This window comes from Melanerpes formicivorus, unplaced genomic scaffold (genome assembly GCF_026170545.1).
Source record: "Melanerpes formicivorus ecotype bairdi unplaced genomic scaffold, bMelFor1.0.p_v2 SCAF_6, whole genome shotgun sequence".
NCBI lineage: Eukaryota > Metazoa > Chordata > Aves > Piciformes > Picidae > Melanerpes > Melanerpes formicivorus.
In genome coordinates, this window is record NW_027142358.1 from 23,535,969 (window position 1) to 23,555,810 (window position 19,842).

Genomic DNA, 19,842 nt, shown 5'->3' on the forward strand with positions numbered 1-19,842 from the left:
ATGAGAGGAAATGGTGTACAGATGTGAAGAGCTGGGTCAACGATAATTGTTACCTCTGCTCTCCTAGAAAAAAGCTCACAAATCTATTCCAAAGTATAAAAATGGCAGCTCCATTTTTCAGGAGAGCTGGAATAGATGTTTGGTAGCAAGTAACACTGATGGTGAAGTACTGCTCCACCTTCTTGGTGCGTTCAACCACTATCTGCTTCCTTTCTGTGTCTTGCAAGGTAGCTGTGTTTCCTAAGCCACTAAGTCACTAAGTATGCAGAAAGAACCATAAGGGTCAGACAGAAAGTACTTCTTTCTTACCACAATTGATAGGAATTATGAAACCAATGTTTTGAGGTTTTGAGAACCCTGCTGAATTTAATGCCTATATTGCTCTTAAGTCCTTATAGTCATGGTCTTGGTTGACTGCAAATTTCCAATGTCAGCAGGAAACAATGGCCAGAGTTTAAACTACCTGAGCAGAGTCCTATGTGCTCACATGTATTTTAGGCACATAAAATAACCTTTAAAAATCTGATCCATTCCTTGAACTGAAGGCTCATGTTCTTAAATGAGTCTCATAACCAAAACAGCCATTGTAACGAATGCACAAACATCTCTTTTCCTTGATGTGGGCGGTTTTGATGCCTGCTCTGAATACAAGAAGCAATGTCCTGTAGAACATGAAATTTAGGAAGATGAGTAATGTATGAAGTGTGGAGGCAGTGACAGATGATCTGCATATTATGTGCTTTTATTTAATAATTTATAATTAGATATCAGGTCCCCCCAAACTGCCCCTCAGCCGAACAATTAGATGCTGGCTAATTTCTTGTTAGTGCCATTCTTTTATAATAACAAACTGTTCCCAAAGCCTCACACACGGAGAGTTAGACAATCAAAGTACTGTGTGCAATTTTCCACTTAATTCATTCAGTTTGCTGCAATTAAAACAATACAATTCAAAGCCTTGTGTGTTTCTCTGAAAAAATACAAAACTGTAGTTGTTACTATTAATATATACAACCTACCACAAAGAGTTAACAAAGTCCCTTTGTCTGCCCTGTTGTAGTAGAGTAATTCTCTTACCCTTTTCTGTAGACGCCCTGGCAGTCATCAATATTTCTTTCAGTCACTGTGCTTCAAAAGACACACACTTCTCATTCAGCTGCACAGAGAGAAAAGGAATTCAGTGGGCCAGATTCCCTCAGTGGTCCAATCCATTCACTGCAGCTGCCCAGAAAGGAATCTAGGTGAAGGTGCAGGAGTCTCATCAAGAACAGAATCAAGCCTATTTAGAAGAGATTGCCATTTTGTTTGTCAGTAATCAAATTTCCATTCAGATTTTACCTAGATATTTTACCTAAATACTTCAGATTTCCAGAAAAGCAGTGTCTTCCTGACTTCTGATCTCTACTCACCCACTTAATATAAACAACATAACAAGTTTTCACATCACATTGTTTTATGGGATGTCACCGATAAAACCTGATGACAATCTAATCAACATTATACCAGTTTCAGAGGTGCAAGAGAGAACAAAGGCTGTATCATGCTCCACAAGAAAGTGACCTAAAGCCATCTTATCAGAGCAGCTGTGACTGCCTCCTATACCGTCAAGCTCCACCAATACTGGACAGATTTCCATCAGCCAAGAAGTCAGTCTGCAGTGCTCAGAGAAAAGCAACATGCCTGTAGTCCCAGGATGTATTGTATTTGTGCAAGTCTCAGAATGTTTCTTGAGCTTCTGGGAACAAGGTACATCTCAACACTGTCCCAAGACTATAATCCTGATGTGTAACTACTTGGTATGCTAATATGGTATTTCAGGCTTTGATTCAGCCTAGTCCTGCAACAGAATAACAAAGTACTGATCTGGATCTGTAGTCTTTATTACTATTCCACCAACATAAATGGGCATTTCATTTAAGCTCAGTTCCCCAAGAAAGAACCAAGATGGTGTGAAATGTATCCAAATATTTATCAACCTATGTGAACTCTTATTTGAAGAATATGTTCTGAGATTTCATCAATTAAATTCCCCAGGGGAACCTAGCTTCCATTATAGAAAAACTGTCCGGTATTTTCCTTCCTTATTTCTAGTTACTGCAGTTCTACAAAGATGTTACATAGTGCTGAATGGTAAAGAAGGCAATACAATAAACAAGGTACTTACTCAATTATAGAATCACAGGATGGCTTAGGTTGGAAGGGACCTTAAAGATCATCTACTCCAATCTCCCTGCCATAGGCAGGGATGCCTCATCCAGCCTGACCTTGAACACCCCCAGGCAGGAGGCATCCACAGCCTCCCTGGGCAACCTGTTCCAAAGTCTCAGCACGCTTGTACTGAAGGACTTCTTCCTAAGATCCAGACTAACCCTACTCTCCCTCGTCTTAAAACCATTCTCCCTTGTCCTATTGCTAGACACCCTTATAAAAAGACTCTCTGCAGCCTTCCTGTAGGATCCCTTCAGGTATTGGAAGGCAGCTCTAAGGTTTCCCCAGAGTCTTCTCTTCTCTAGGCTGAAAAGCTCCAGCTCCTCAGCCACGTCACAGTAGAGGTGTTCCAGGCCTTGGATTGTCTTTATGGCCCTCCCTTCTGGAATTGCTACAATAGCTCTGTGTCCTTCTTATGATGGAGACACCAGAATTGGACATGGCATTCAAGGTGAGGCCTCACAAGAGCAGAGTTATTCCAGAGTTATTAAAAGAAATGCTAGTATCATGCTCCTGATACATGACTTTATGCTTGAAGAATCTTGTAGTTTGCATATAATCTGGGTGAAAGAAATGTAGCTGAAAGACCACATCGCCAATTACTGATGAATGTTTCCAGTAAGTACATAAAAAAACCCCAGCCATCTCTGCTTGGCACATGTTCTTTCCAAATGTGTTTTCTTAGCTTAGGACACTATAATGGAGATGACCCTAGGCATATAGCAACTGTACTTGCTCTGTAATAAACATACTTCCATAAGGCATTTCAGGGAAATTAGATTGCTAACAAACATTCTATAAACTTACCATCAGTATATATCTGGGATCATACTATTACAGTAAACTATATACAGTAAGGCACTGTCCATGCGAGCAAAGAGATCTTTCGTATCACTTCAGTAAACTGACATTATTAACTGACCTATAAATACCAGTAACATTTTCATTATCATCTACACTTAACCTTCTTTATGCTTTCAAATGCCCTTATGTCCAACACCTGAAAACATGCAATTCAGTTCCACAGAGTAACTCCAAAAATCACATCAAGGAAGTTCTTTATTGGTTTCTCTCAATGACTTCCAGATTAAATCTGCTCTTCTATAAACACAGTAAAGGCTTTCTGTGTCTAACCTAAAAACACACGGTTGAATTTAGTAGATCTTTTCAATCCAGCAACAAAGGACCATGCCACTGGAACACAGCTAATAACTGTTGATGACACACACACCAGAACAAAAAGTAGCACCAAGACACTTAGTATCAGAATGATAAAACCATATTTAAGAACTAAAATATTATGGAGCACACAAAAGGAATAGGTTTGTATATGAAAGTATCTACCCTTTTACCTCATCACCTTCAAGACATTTGGCTTCATTAAACTTCCAAGCATCAGCGCAAGAATGAGCACAAATGCCAGAATGCCAAGGTAAGGAAGAGGCAGACATTGTAAATCTGTTCACAGTAACATTCCAGGTTGGTGCTAAAATAAGAGTTATGAGCTATGGTTATTGCAAGTAAATATAAGAATATCTATACTCAGTTCAGGCCTTCTTTAGTCATCATCTACTTGAGAAGAAAGGAAGAAACTATAGCTTGTGTGGAACATTCATCTTTCTCAGCAAAAGTGAACAAACTCTGGCCTTTCTCCAGTTCAAATCAAGGAGAGTTAGATGTGCAAATCCCTGTGGTGACATTTATTCATCCTAACATGGCTGCACTTACCCACACTGAAAGCTGCCAGATCAAAAGCAGCTGGCTCAAGCCTCTGCAAGAAGAAAGGTTTCACAACAAAATACCTTTCAAATCGAGGTGTACAAAGTTACTATCTCTCCTTGTAACAAAATGTTTCTTTCTTAAGAGTCCTCTAGAAGACATGATCTATACCAGTCACACCAGAGCAGCAATAGAACCTTATAGTGACCTTTCAGGCCTGTGAATAGTTTGTTACGATTGAGTAAGTATTCTCCAGGCCTTCTAGAACAGGGAAACAAAGAAGAGCAAAAGAAACCCTAAAGTTCTCCATAACCTCAGCATTTCCATCTAGTGTTTCTAACCTTGATTACTGATCACAGAATCACAGAATGTTGGGGTTTGGAAGGGACACTGAAAGATCACCAAGTCTAACCCCTGTGCTAGAGCAGGACCACCTAGAACATGTCACACAGGAACACATCCAAGTGGGTTTTGAATGTCTCCAGTGAACTACACAGAGATGCACTGAATAGTAACAAATCAGAGCAGCTAATGAAATTAAACTAAGCTGGACAACATTTCTATATTGAACAAAATAGATTCTTAGATTCTTCCCTCAAATAGCAGTGACAAGAGCAGACAGAACAGCAGATGTGTGGCGACACAGACTTTCATCTGGGAAGGCAAATGGGCAGGCCTTGGCAGTTATGTAATCTCTGTGGTTTGGTCCTGGAGGTTGTGGCTTCAGCCCCAGGTCCCAGCTCCTTACCACAAACCACCAGAGACCTGTCTGAGTAAACTAAATGCAAGACCAGCTCCTTCTCAGTGAGGCTCAGATGTAAGTATCGTCCATGCAACAGGCCTCCAGCTTAAGCATCCTGCCATAGGCGTGGTTATTCACCACAACACTACATTGCCACAAATCAGCTGGAGTGTGAGACAGCTGAGACCCATTCAGCTTGACAACCACAGAAAATCCCCTGACCACCTCCCATCCCCACAGTCTGCCTGTCTTGTCAGACACTCCCTTGGGAATGCAACTCAACTCCCTTCTCTGAATCAGACCCAGAGGACAGTAGATTACTTAATATTGCCTGTATTCTAGGAATATCCTGGGAACCCTAATCATGGTCTTTGGCCATGTTCTGACAGGCACTTTCCATGTACTAGGCAATAGGCAGTCTCTGCACATCAGGGATATTCTAGGGAATGCCTGTCCACTTGCAGCAGTTCCTGCGGAGCAGTAGCATTTTATTCACTCCATGGTCTAGGATGTCATCCCTATCACCCGAATGTAGCCAACTCAGCCTCTGCTTCTGAGCACTAGGAATGAAGCAAACCTTCACGAGCACCAGTGGTGAGAGCCAACCAACTTGTTGATGCTGGAGTTAGATGAAAGCCACATGCGGGGCAGCCCCTGCTTTGCATTTTGGTGCAGATGTACACAGGGAAAGGAGCAAGGGCACAGCTGAGACAGTGGGAAGCTTGGAGAGGAGGGTGTCTGTTACTTAAAATCACTCTAAAGCACATTACAAATCTGTTAAATCACTGTGGCTTACCCTGTATTTCAGAGTAAATTAGTAACTTTTCAGAGGGAGTAAAGAAACTACCACTCCACTTTTAAATAATGAAAATGCTAAAAAACCTACACTTAACAGCTCTCAAACTGCAGCAAGTCACCCACCAACACCCACTCCTCTTGTCAGCAGGCTTTTTTCAGCTTTGCCTATTATTTGTGTCAAGCCTGCAATGTTTAATGTTTGCTGCGTTTATCTGTTCAACTTTGAGGAACCCCAAGTGTTACATTATGTACATGTGCCACTGACCTCCTTCCCTGTGGCATTTTGATCTAAATAAGTAACAAACACAGAGTTTCCAAAATTATTTGGATTCGCTGTCTCTGAGTGCATAGCTGTAAAAAATCTGCTTTAAGATTAACATCCAATTTTATTCATGCCTGAGGCTTCACCACAGCATCTATTTTTGTAAGACTAACAGCAAGATCCCAGTTCTCCAGAAATGTAAAGAGTAACAGCCAATTGTAAAAGGAAGATGTTTCCTAACTTGCCCTGCTCACATCCAGGAAGGTACATTTTTCTCCTAGCCCTTTCTGCGGTGGGTGAAATTTCTATTTGCATTTTAGCACCCACAATATGCAGCATGTGTATTAGCTCTTCTGCCTCCCATTAGATGAAATGCATTTCTGATGAAACTGTGGGTGCGAAGAAATACTAACACGAATCTCGCATGTGCAAAGCATCCCCTGAAAGACAGCTTTTACTTTGGAAGAGTTAAGAAACCGCCATCTTCCTCCACTTTGCACAACAGCATTTTCAATCATCTGACTTGAAAATACAAGGACAGAAAATGAGCACTTGATATTTCAGCTAATCCATTTGAAATTAATATACATAAAAATACTTCTTTCTGAACATGGCAAACGGGAGGACAAAATAAAGGCTATTTTTAACCTAAACAGCAGAATAAAGGGTGCTGTAAATAGTGCCTTTGGTATTTGTCAATTAAACTTATTGCACTGCTGTCAACTTTGACTCCTTCTTTAGTTCAAAACAGTTTTGCTCCATCCTAGTCAGATCTGTACAGATCAATTGTGTCTTGCAAACATGCACTAACCACTGGAAAGTGAAATTAATAAAGTGTGAGAAAAGCTGATTCATAAAGCTGATATTCCTGTGCCAAACAACTCTGGGCTTCTCCCCTCCAGCTAGCTGTTTGAGATAGGCAGGCAAAGTGGTAGAAGATTATCAAATTGCAACTGTCATTCCTGACAAAATGCATCTCAATACTGGAAGGAATTTTAGGTTTTAAGCTAAAATACCACCCCAAAGGGTTCCTCAGAGCCTGTCAATATCGGTACCTTGGATGGAAAGCTACCACTGAGTGCAGTGTGTCCAACATATAGAACCTGCCACGAAATGAAGTTCTTCATAAGAAAGCTCATCTCAGTCATGGTTGGTAACAATAACAGGGAGACAAGATGAGACCATCAGTCTCAATTGTGAAGACAATGTTTTCCTCCCATATTATTCTGTCTGTCATGTTCCCTTCAGGTTCCAAAGGAATCCCTGTCTCATACATCATTATTTCCCACAAAGCTTGAAAGCCTTCAGGGGGGGTTTCTTCCTGCCCACTGTACCAGCCTTGATGTCTGAGTACCTTCAGATCAGTGACAGAGGCCTCTGCCACCAATAAAGGGGAGCATCTGCATACCAATTAAACTGCTGAGCGCTGAAGAGTTAAAAAAAAAGAGGAGAGAGAGAGGGGGAAAGCCTTGAAAGTAAATCTGAGCCAAGTTCTAATTAATGCCCTGGGCCCTGATTCACCACAGCACTTAGGCATGTATTTAACTTTAAGCATGTATTTAGTTCCATTGAAGTCAGAAAACAGCATTGAAGAGGCAAACTACATTAGCACAATTTAATACTCTTTGGGCTAATTAATCAGCCATAAAAATTAACTATGAGAACTGTATTCCTTATTTCCCTTGCTGTGATATTCCTAGATAAAAATACTTGGATGTGGCTGGAATAAACAAAAAGCACTATCTTCTTTGGCTGTCATGGGTTTCTTGGCCCTACAACTGTGAAGGCCAGTCCCTAAGAGAAGCTAAAGCAAATGGACTCTCTCCAACATCACAGCCTAATGTCTGTATCTTCTATGTGGTGGCAGCAGGCAGGCAAAAAATCACAGCCCTTGTCCTGAGAAGTAGTAATAAGAAACTAAAAGCATTGTCAACAGATGAGCAAAGCCAGCAGGCAATGGATGGCACATGAGAAGTATCTTCCCTTTTCTCTATAAAGAGGCATTTGGTCATCAGTGTTAGCTGTGATTAGAAGTGGCAAGGAAGGGCAGCCAACAGGCCTAGGTAAGTGAGAGGTGCTGAGGGCAGAGGTGAGCTTGGAGACAGGACAGGTGAAGTTACCAATAGAGGCACTGACAGGCAGAGCTGGGATGAGAGGAGCAGTGCTGGTGTCTAAATGGTAGACAAACTGGAATCTGGTCCAGCCCCAAATGTGGGTGAGGGTTAAATTCTCCTCAGTTTCATTTCAGTGAGACCAAGCACTGTAACAAAAAACAAACGAAAAAGCTCAAAGTGCAATCTCCAAATAGCTGAGTAGTCCCAGATACATCAAAACCTTTTCTCCACTTGGTAAGCACAGCGTGGTGAACAGCTACCAAAACTGCACCAACAGCGTGCAGGCTAGATTTGGCCTGAACTTTGGTTTCCAAAGTCCCAATAGTATTCAGTATTCCTAAGGTTGGAAGAGACCTCAAAGATCATCGAGTCCAACCTGTCACCACAGATCTCATGACTAGAGTAGGGAGGACACTACTGCCCACTGCGGGCTTGAATGCACGACCTTCCCATTAAGGGTCTTATGCGCTACCAACTGAGCCACTTACAGCAATACAACCAATTTTTGAGCTCCTGTTGATTTCACAAAGGCACGTGTATGACTAACCATTCCATACATCAGGATGCAAGGAGAAAAGCTGCTTGAGAAGGGTCTTCTTGCTAGGGTTTTGGCAAAAATGAAACCACAGCAAGTTTGCCCAAATACCACTAATGCTGTACGTGCACCTATAAAAGCCAGGAAATTGATGCAGGGGATGTAAACTCCTGGCTAACAATGCTTCTTTATCTCATCCACTATGAAAACAAAAAGGAACAATACCATCCCCCAAATTAGAATACCAGGAGCATAAAAGAAAGTACCAGTGCAGCTCTTCATATTAACTTTGAATTTCCTTGCTTTCATTGACTTAAGAGCTATGTTGTTACTCTTTTGGGTTTTTTAATTGCAGATACTAAAAATTCTTTTATCTTTCAAAGTCCTCAAAGTCTGTTATATAAATACGTAATTAAAGCCTCTTTCAACTGGGTATAATTTACTCTATAGTTTACAACAGCTGCACTAGAGCCATTACAGTTTATCATTTAAAAGCCTAATTAGAGGCTTCTTAATTAGTGGATCTTTCAGTTACTAGACTGTGACTGTGTAAAAGATGCTTGGCAGCTATCACATGTAACAAATTGGCATGAGGTGTTTGTGTGAAAACAGGGTGTGCACAAGTCCAAAAACACTGCATTGCACCTGCAGGTCAGTGCAGCTGACCATACAGACCTCCATGATACACCTGCACTCTCCTCTCTTAAGTGCTTGGTTGGCCTGTATGCAGCTTCTCCTTCACACACACATTGCTGGGAGCTGCCAGCACATCTCAAAGCAGACCCCCAGCCTATATGAGCTGACCTGCTACAGCAGTCCACTCTGGTGTGACCATTCTTGTGTTCAAACACAATCAAAATAGAGGATGGGCCTGTGCCCACTGACTGCTCAGCCTGGCTCTCACACGGCTTGTCAAACACTTTCTCCAGCCAACAGCTCCTTGCTGCTGCAGCTCTCTCCCTCAGGAGCTCTGCACCAGGCTGGATTCAGTGAGCAGTTCCTCTGAGGAACCAAAAGCACTTGCATCACTAGAAGGAAGAAGGGAGCCAATTACTGCTTCTCTTTTTATAGTCACTGACACGTATTTCTTGTTAATCACCACTGACTTAGCAGTCAGTTACTGAGACTTTATGTACAATACTTGCCCAGAGAAAGTACTGTAACTCCTTCATCCTTCCCCCTAGAGTGGCACAGTGCTGGGGAGCAGCTGGTGGAGCTATAGCCAGTCTTAATAGGAATTTGTCACTGAAATGAGCCTCATACCAGCATGGGGCTCACAAGACCCCCTGCTCAGCAAGCAAAGAGCTTGTCCAGACCGTACTCTGGAGGACTGGTGGGATTTGGTGAAGTTTTCACCCACTTGTTACACAGTAGCTGTGTTGCATAGGGTGAGATTCAGGGCCTGACAGCATTTGGGAGCATTGCTTTGAAGGATGCAATGACAAAATCATGAGTTTTTATTGACTGCAGGATAATATAAATCAGGTATTGAAAAGCTGTATCATTAGTGCTATTGCTTTCCAGTGGTAGATGGCTGCAGTAACGGATTGGCCTCTTCATCTCATCTTCCCACTGGAAAGCAACATATACAGGACTGATCAATAACCTGATCTAAGTTACTTGTAGACATGTCAGGTGCAAATATCTACCCTTTTTTCAAAGGTTTTAAAGATCAACCCTTTTTTGCAGAATTTAGGTCAAGCAACAAATTGGTCTGGCTAAATTTTCACTGTGGCAGAGAACAGCATCACCAGACCCACCTACCTTGTTACAAGGAAGTAAAACAGGAAGAGACAGGAAATAACTTTGTTATATGTATGTATTACTTTGTAGGGTCAATATCTCGAGATGTTCCTTTGCAACAGGATACATTTCCATTTGCAAGGCATTTTCTGTAGCATCTACATTTCTGAGGGCCCTCTGTTTCACAGGAAATAACTAGATTATTTCATTAGGGAGTCTTGCCACTACTTTCTACAACTGAAATCCTAAAATATCTTCAAAATAAATACCAAAATCCACTGCCATTACTAGGGCAGGGCCAGGATTTCATCCTATTGTGTCACATCATATTACCCATTTAATTTAGTGTTGCCAAATCTGAAGTCAATAGAAACCCTAAAGATCACAGTCTTGTCTCCACACAGATCAGTGAAGAGGCTAGAGAGGCATTTAAGGGGCTACTCTGTAGAAAGATGGCATCACTTTCAGTCCATCATGGCCCATTCTCCATCGCTTGCACACACACACACAGAGGATATATACAAGAAGATAATAAAGTAGGTCAGAGGGGAGCTGCTGCACAGTTATTTCACAGTATTTTGTTACAGCCTCCAAGGATATCCATGGACACACAAAGAAGTAGATGTACACTGAGTCAGAGAATCCTAGAATATCGTGTTGGAAGGGACCTCAAGGATCGTCTCTTCCAACCTTTCTTGGGAAAAGCAGAGTCTAAGCAAGATGTCCCAGCACCCTGTCCAGCTGAACCATAGAAGTGTTTAGTGTTGGTGAATCCACCACTTCCCTGTGGAGATTATTCCAATGTCTGATTGTCCATGTTGTGAAAAATTTTCCTCATGTCTTATTAGAATCACCCCAGGAGTAACTTGTGCCCAGGATGACAGTTGAGTTGAGGGAGCTGTACACCAAGTCCTGCTGTGCCACTGACATCAAGGTAGCCTTTTTGGGGAAGAACAGACAAACATTATCCAGAGCTTTCTGACAGGCAAAATGTCATCTTCCAAAAACCCTTATGGCGAGCTGCCTACAGACTCAACTGCGAGCTTCACAGGGACATCATATTTCCTTGAGCTGACCTTCCTTGAAAATTTTGCACTCCAAGTTCTTGAAATCTTTGCACCCAAAATCAAGCACCAAGGTTGTTGTTGTACAACACTTACATCACATGGCCTTCATGGTACCAATTTCTACTTTCTTCAGTAAATTCAGGGGCATTCAAAGTGATGTCATGGAAATTATCTGATTTAGTTTTGCATTGACTTCTGTGGCACAAGAGCAGGGATGGACTTTCAGGATAGTGGCTGGGTACACCCACAGAGAAGGTGAAGGCTGAAGACAGAGAAAATATGCCAATATGCTTTATTTTTAATTACTTCTACACAATTTGTCTGCTGGCTGCAAACTAGCACCATGACTCTTGTCTTTGCAGCAGAGCAGACATACTGCATCCCACCATGGAAAACATAGGGAGAGCAGAGTGGCCAGAGCAGCCAGCTGCTGAGTGAGGGGAAAGACCCTCTGGAGCACAGGGCCTGCAGAAGCTGGAAGACCATGGCACTGTCACAGCTCTCACCACCACAGGTCCTTCAGCACTGGGGCACCATAGTGAGGCATTCAATCACCCATGCTCAGCTCACTACCATCTCAGCTGTACAGGCTGGCAGCTGACCTGCTCCAGCCCTGGGGCTGCTGTCAAAACTCTTGGGTTCAGAAGAAAGAAATAGATTCCTCTGGCAATCAAGAGATCCCTTTTCATGGAGCCAGGATCATGGTTTATAATTCTGTGTAGTCCTCTGCTGTGCTCCTCATTAAAAAAAAAAGAAAGAGAGAGAGAAAAGAAAACACACCAGAAGAGCTTGGTGTCTTCCTTCAAAACTTCTCTATTTCACCAACTTACTCTAACCTTCATCACAGCTCTTTCCTTGTCAGCAACTCTAACGCTGCGCTATAGCCCTGCCCACGCACAAATGCACTGGTTGAAGGTAGGAACTGGAACCTCTTCGTTAAAGGAACAAGCAGGCATCCCAGAGACTGACACAGCTGCTATTTGCATGTAAAAGGGGAAAAGACAGTGCATGACTGAGCCCGAATTAGCATGAGCAAAGCCTCCCACTGCATTTGCAAACTACAGCTAGCACAGTGGTGCTAATAGAGGTGCACACTTTCCTCAGCTACAAGGAAACTTGGCTAACGGTGGCTCAAGAATTTAGCATCCTATGAACTTTTCCCCGTTTTCCTAAAATTTACAGAGTGCTAGAAAAAGGGAACTATTGTGGATGCAGGATGAACTGAATATGCCCAGGTTTAATTTCACCTCTACTTTCATCTTGATTCCTGAAGCTAGCTCAGCAAAGGCCGTATTTTCTAAGGTCTCCATCACTCCTATACCCACAGATTTTTCATATCCAGAAATACTCACTGTGCTCAGTGCATCTAAAAAGAATAACCAAACCTGCATTTTGCAGGGCACAGGCAGATCTAGCACTCTATGTATCATTTCCATCTTTAGAGAAATGAGGACCATTAACCTCTTTTTCACCATTAACTCTTTCTAAGGGATACTGTGGGGATTCATGTCTTCAAAGTCTTCCTGAAGACATACACTTCATAAACTGTAAGATTTCCAGATTTTAACACAATTTCTGTCTTTTTCTCTGGCTATGTACACACATACCTAAGCATCCACGCTTGTGCACATGTTTACTGAGTCATAAAAAGAGGATTAGATGTCTCAGTAGACTATTTAAGGAGTGTAATTTTATTTAGAACTGTCCCTCAAACCAAACTGTATTTTGAAGTCTTGTTGCAGAAAAGTTATAGACTCTTTTTACTTTATCACCATACTTTCATGGAAGCTGTTGGAACAATTCAGTGCCTCCGCTATTTCTGCAATAGGTTTAGCTCATCTAAGAGATGAGAAAGAACACTAAATGCAGACATTAATGGTAATAAAAATCAAAGCTAAGCCCTACATGAAGAGAAACAAATTCCAAAATGAAAAATTTGATTACACAGTACCTGTCTCCTGTCTTGACTTCCTCATTATACGTAGAAATTAACCCTGTCACTAAGTTCTTTGATCAGGCTGTACATAAACAGCTTATAATGGCATGAAATCTACCAGAGCAAGCAGGCAAATGAACAAGGGGAGAAATACTGACATTTGGGGCTGCCGTCAGACATCAAGTGCTCCTACTCCCCCCAGGGCCAAACTGCTAGAGTAAATGGGGTTACTCCAAGGATTAATTGCCCCTCCTGGTTTGTACTATTTCCAGAAAGTTTCAGTAATACCATCTAAGAGACAATCGGTAGAACTGGTTTAAGATCTACAGAAATTTTTAAGCTAGGCTGTTGCTTTAACTGTGTGCTGGGTTACACCCATCCTGGGGGGAAGTGGTGAGAGCCCTGCTTCCCCCAGGGGACAAAAGAAACCTGATCCAGGTGGATGTGGTTTCTCCCTCCTGGGAGAAGGGGTTCCCAAGGTCTAAGTTGGTTTGTTCTGCTCCCCCTTCCTGTCCAAGCCATCTTTTTCTTTGCTCCTGCCTCACCTGTTTGAAAGGACCCATCACTGCTGCCAGCCTCCTGGTTCTGCTACATGGTCGGCCCTGATCTTCCCCCTGCCACAACCATGCTTCTCTAAAGGAATGAAATCCACATACATCCTTATTCCTTACCCTTGTAAATCCTCCCTGTTATTGCTATTTATTTATTTATTTATTTTAAAAATTTACTTCTCCTACTTCCAAACCAACTCCAGATTATTTTTTGGTAGATTAAACTCCAGTTAAGGCTGAAACCACCACAAACTGCTCTGAAGCTAAAACTTGGTAGAGAAATTCCTAGTCCACAACAGAGCTGAAGCAGTACTGCCTTTTTAAAGTATTCTGAGGTCAAATGAGGAAAAGCAGAAGTTAAATAGGAATAGTTGTTATTATAATCTATCTACCCAGAATTAAGGCACCTGAGGAGAGATTCCTGTGGTCAAATTGATCCAGGTGTGAATTGCTCAGAAATGAGGAATGGCACCATTTCACATATCCGGCTCCAAACATTTGTCACTTACATTTGGAGAATTTCTATCCACTAATGTATATTATAAGCAAGATTTCTGGGCAACCAAGAGACAGGGTTTTTTCTAGTTTGCTTGTTTGTCAAGATTTTGGAGCAGAAGTCGCTTTCTTCTGGGATGCATTTAATGCAACTTTACTTGTCATATTATCTAAATTTCTTGCACGTAGAGTCTGCTACGTAATCAGAGGTAGTTAGGCCAACAGGGTCTCTTCCCACCTCTGTCCCAGGCCTGTTTTGAGTACTCTGCAATATTTGAGTCCCTTTTGCAAGCAGCTGTGTGTCCTGTTAACCCTTTCCACACCTTTGCTCAGGAGACTCTAGCAGAAGCTGCCAGGTACATCTGCCCCTGAGCACTGCCTGAGGACACTCCATTTTATTTAAAAAGTACAGCTCAGATCCTTGCTCCTCTCTTCTATCCTAGGTTAGTTGCAGTGGGGTTTTCTGGTGGTTTGCCAAGTACAGCAGGCAGAGACATAAGGAAGAAATCCTGACCCGAGAGAGACAAAGGCAGCTCCCAGTATCTTCAAGATGGCTAAGATTTTACCTTTAACATCCTAATGAAAGCTTGGAAAAACACTATGCAACCCCACAGATTGTTTCTGTGTTCATTGCTAAACATGTTGCACAAAAACAATGCTATTAATCCTAGAGGCACTAAAATCCAGTATTTCCAGCTCCAGAACACTACAGCAAGACACTGTTCAAAACTGGCTCTCATGACAAATCAGACAAACTCCATCCTAGACCAAAACAGCTCAGCCAAAAGATCACAGGCACCATTCCCAGCACACTACTCTCACTCTATACAACTGCATAACTGTTCTTTTTCGTGGCCCACGTGTCAGTTGTGCACTCACAAAAAAGGTCCTCTCCAGATCCACAAGTACTCAGACACTCCTTTCTGTACAGTCACGCAAAGAATGCAACCATACCACACAAATATGGGGATACACCACACAAATAATACTGTAGATTTGGATAGACCTGAACGCTTTGACTTCAGCTACAGAGGGAGTGGGTGCTTTGAGGTAAAGGTCTGTAACACTGAGAAGGATGAGCAGTCACCAGCCTGAGAGAGATCAGAAGACTCACAGGAGTTGGGCAGCAGGGAGGAAAGACACCCACAGGAGGCAGTTACAGGGAATAGTTAGCTGAAGGCAACATTTTTACATCTGGCTGTAACAAATCAGAACCAAGCACATGTGTGGTCCCCAGTAATAAAGCAAATCAGATATTTCTTTTCAATTTGCAATTCATGTCCCAATTCATCTACTTAAGTACTGCTGGGTATTTTGCCTACACTAAAAGTCGCAGTAAGAGTGTACCTGAATTTTCTAGCAAACCTAGAACCACCTAACAATTCAGGCTGCAAATGCACATTACACATACCAGCTACTATATCATTATCATTTGACACTTTTACAATATGTCAGCTTCCTTTCCAAAAATAATCTCCTGTTAAATAGCAATTTTATGTGACTAGCAGCATGCCAGGCTTTTCTCACAGATCTCATTCCCAAAGAATCCCCAGATTCAGCAAGGCAATCAGATCTCATCTGCAAAGTCTTCCAGTGATTACTCTCTCTCATTCACCTTTTCAGTGGTCTGGAGTTTGTTCTTGCTCCTGCTGAACTGAATCCAGCCTTGCTGGTGAACTGAAGTTCATAAAGTAGAAGTAGATAAAGGGCTTCAGTCCTGACCAAGCAAGACATTTTTCAGCATGTTCTACCCGTAATTGTATGCATTGCTTCAGCATCACCTAAATATACAGTCAAGCAGGTTGTTACACACCTCTCTGTACAGCTGGTGGCATGAACCAGGAAAACTCCCTGGCAAAGCTTTGGAGCTGCTCTAGAATAACTCAGGGATAATGTACATTGGCACTGAAACACAGCTGTCAGGAAAAGCGTAAACAAGGGGAGCAGAAGCAGCTCCAGTGGTACTGCTTTTCAAAACACAGTTAACGGCTATTGGGGACATGAGGCCTGAGCCTTGGTTTATCTTTAAAACTGAACCTGGGGAAGAGGAGACTCAGGGGTGACCTTATTACTCTCTACAACTACCTGAAGGGAGGTTGTAGATAGCCGGATGTTGGTCTCTTCTTCCAGGCAGCCAGTACCAGAACAAGAGGACACAGTCTCAGGCTGCACCAGGGAAGGTTCAGGCTGGAGGTCAGGAGGAAGTTTTACACAGAGAGAGTGATTGCCCATTGGAATGGGCTGCCCGGGGAGGCAGTGGAGTCGCCGTCATTGGAGGTTTTCAGGAGGAGATTTGATGGGGTACTTGGTGCCATGGGTTAGTTGTTTGGGTGAGTTGGATTGGTTGATGGGTTGGACACGATGATCTTGAAGGTCTCTTCCAACCTGGTTTATTCTATGTAATTCTATGAGAGCAGCTGCTCATGGGCCCAGCTGAGTCACAGTGGGTATGTGAAGGAGCCAGCCTACTGAAACAACTTTCAGGGGATAGTAAAAATTGTAGTTAAGATAAACATAGTTGTATTAAATGTTTGTTTTTACTGGATCTTTGTCACTGCTGTTAAAATGGATTTAAAGCAGAGTGGTAACTTTATTCCATCAATGACAAATCCCAGCCAAGGAGTACAGCATGTTTCCAGATGCAGTTGGATCTGTCAGGTAGGAACAGCTGGCTATAGAAGTAAGGAATTCCAGCACATCCCTCCTTTGCACTGCAGGAGGTGAGGCCTGGAGCCAGAGTCTCACAGATGTGACCAGGACACTCAGCACCTGTGGCTGCCGTTGAGCTAATGGGAAATGCTGGTACTTAGGACTACCCAAGCTTTGCCTCTAGGAGAGGAACCTATGATTTACAGTGAGATCATTGATTACAGGAGTCCACCACAAAAATACACCCTTGAAAGGACCTTACGTTTTCAGTCCTCCCCTTGGAGTACACATACACCTAACAGCTTTCCTGTATAAGATGATATGTGAGCCCCAGACACACATCTGAGAAACTGGTAACTCAGTTCACCTGCAGCATTCACATCAGGGAAAGCCTCTCCAGACAGCTGCAGATTAAACTCAGGTCACACATCAGGAGAGCATCGCTTTGATAGGTTTCCTGACAGCAGGCTGAAGCTTGTGCCTGGAAGGCTCAGGCCTATTGAAAAGTATGCCAAATGCTCTTGCCTTCAGGAGGTAATAAATGCCAGAAAAGATGTACACAAAGCATTGCTAGACCTGAATCGGAGAATGAAAGCAAGAAGCTCCTTAGTAAAGGTGTAACTCCCTTGCCATTTGCAGGCCTTGGAGGTGCTGTCAGTTAATGAGGATGAGTCATGGGTATCTACATCATCTCTTCTCAGCAGTCTTTATCCTATCACTCTGCCATTGCTCCTCTGCTAGACAGACAGAAAGCCATAGAGAAATATTTCTTCTCCATTTTATCTGCACTTGCTCTCCAGAGATGAACGATAAAGAAAGCAGCAAGGAAAATACTACCATTTTCAGAGGCTGTCCTTGTTACAGCAATCCACACTTCATGGTACACCCGGCACAACTGCTTCCATTCTGTGCTGAGGTGCCTATTCAAACATGCAGGAATCCTTTGGAATGGGGCCTGTTTGCCCTCTCATTTTCTCTGCAGTCTGTATTTGCATTTAGACTCCATAACTTCTGATTGCTGGCTCGGAAGAGCTGATAATAGCATGCACAGGGTTCTTCCCAAAATAAGACAACTGTGCCTTTTGGAGGTCTCTCCCAGTTCCCTTTTGCTCCAATCAGACCTTGTTGGTACTAGCAAAGGGCAATCTCCAGTCACTGCAAATGGCCAGTACTCTGTTGAATTTCTTGGTCTGGGAGCTATTTTACACCAAAGATCTTGCATACTTCTGAAGCCACTGCTTTACTTATTATGCATGCTCTTCCTCAACATGACCATGACTTAGAGAACAGAATCAGTAAGAATCATTTTAAACTGGCTTCCAAAGTGTACAAATTATTTACTGCTTGAGCCCTAGGTTCTAAAGTAAACAGCCTGAAGAGGCCATGGAAGTTGAAAACCAGAAACTGATATTCCTTTCTGTGGAAAGGCAGAAGAAACAGCTGTGTCTTTAGAAAAGGTTCACTTAATAATACTCTTTCTTCATTACCAGCTGTTACAACAAACTGAACACAAAGGACAGCTCTTGCAATCCTTTTGGATTACTTGTGAAAAACATATTAGTAAATTATATCAAATTACTATGTTTGTGGTCTTTGCTACTAAGTGCATTTGTTTCTCATAATCATAAACTCAAGCAAGAAGAATAATGGCAGTAACACACTGGGGTGTCAAAGATAACAGTGGAACAATTATTATTGGCTGCCAACAGCCTCAGTCGAGTCAGTACAGCACAAGCATCTTTTGCCCAGCCGCTGCACCAGCAGCAGTTCCTGCAGAGCATCACTTTATGTAGCAGACAACTCTTTTCTCATCTGCCATTTAAATCTGGCCTAAGTGAATCAGAGTAGCTGCATGTGCCATGTCCAATCGTGGTCACTCATGAGGTTTTCCGTTGGTAAGATTTCCTCTGAATTAGGATTTTGAATATCCTACCACTATATCTGAATGGACTGTTTCCCAGCAGAGAGGATGATTATTTCTGCTCCCAGGCAGCTGCCACAAAGCTGGTGGTATAAAAGAAACAATTGTCCAGATTACACTGTACTAATTCATATGGTTAATGGATGGGAGAGTAACTCCACACAGAGCTCCACCTGTCCCTGCTTCATCATCACCACTAATCAAAAACACATCCAGGTAATTTTTGTCATTGTTCCAAGTCAAAAGAGAAACTAAAGACTTGGCTGATTTGAAATTGCTAGCACTTGGCATTTAAAAAGGTCTTCTGAAGGCACCTGAAAACCAAATTACTTCATCTTTGAAGAAAATGTCTTTTGAGGGGAGTCAGGGGAGTATTTTTCAAGTAGTGGGTAGAACAGTGATGCTCACGATTTTCCTAGGAAATATGTGAAAATTAATCAAATATCTGCAGGTTCCTTTTTGTCTGTTTCCAAAGGCTGGATTCCTTGGTACCAAGAAGGCACAAGCCATGGATGACATTTCTCTGTACCTGGGACTATCATGACATCTTTCTCCTAAGCCTCTCCTAGGACTCTCTGCATTTTCTTCCCCACCTCCATGTATGCAATTGCATTGAATTTGGTCCAAAAATGCTATTTCCAACCATGTGCCAAACATGGACATCCTGATACACAGGAGGAAGTACACACTTGCTCTGGAGGCTGGATGTTAGCGGCACACGGAAAACTCCCCTAATTGTTCAGTACCTGCATTGCTGTAAGCCTGAAGAAGAGCTTCATCACACCTTTATTAGAATAAACCTTTATTAGAATAAACCAAACCAGGTTGGAAGAGACCTTCAAGATCATCGTGTCCAACCCATCAACCAATCCAACCCACCCAAACAGCTAACCCATGGCACCAAGCACCCCATCAAGTCTCCTTCTGAACACCTTCAATGACGGCGACTCCACCTCCATAGTACCAGGCACTCTAGGGTGGGACCTCACAGAAAGGAGCAGAGTCCTGGTAAATCCTGTGCCTTAGAGACTGCCTTAGCCCCAGCCCAGTACTCCAGAGGCAGCTACTCCAAGCAGTAGTGCAGGAACATTCATCTCCTGCA

The 19,842-nt window shown here is 42.6% G+C and overlaps 1 protein-coding gene across 4 annotated transcripts in view; it reads right to left on the reverse strand.

Annotated features, from left to right (window-relative positions):
• Nucleotides 1-19,842, reverse strand: part of RTKN2 (rhotekin 2) — a 214,394-nt gene that overhangs the window by 146,256 nt on the left and 48,296 nt on the right. Inside the window, exon 2 of one of the 4 annotated variants that reach the window (XM_068140108.1) lies at nt 1,078-1,156. The exons of the other annotated variants lie outside the window; for them this stretch is intronic. The gene's annotated coding sequence lies outside the window, so the exon portion shown is untranslated. The remainder of the gene's footprint in view (nt 1-1,077; nt 1,157-19,842) is intronic. 4 annotated transcript variants of the gene reach the window in all.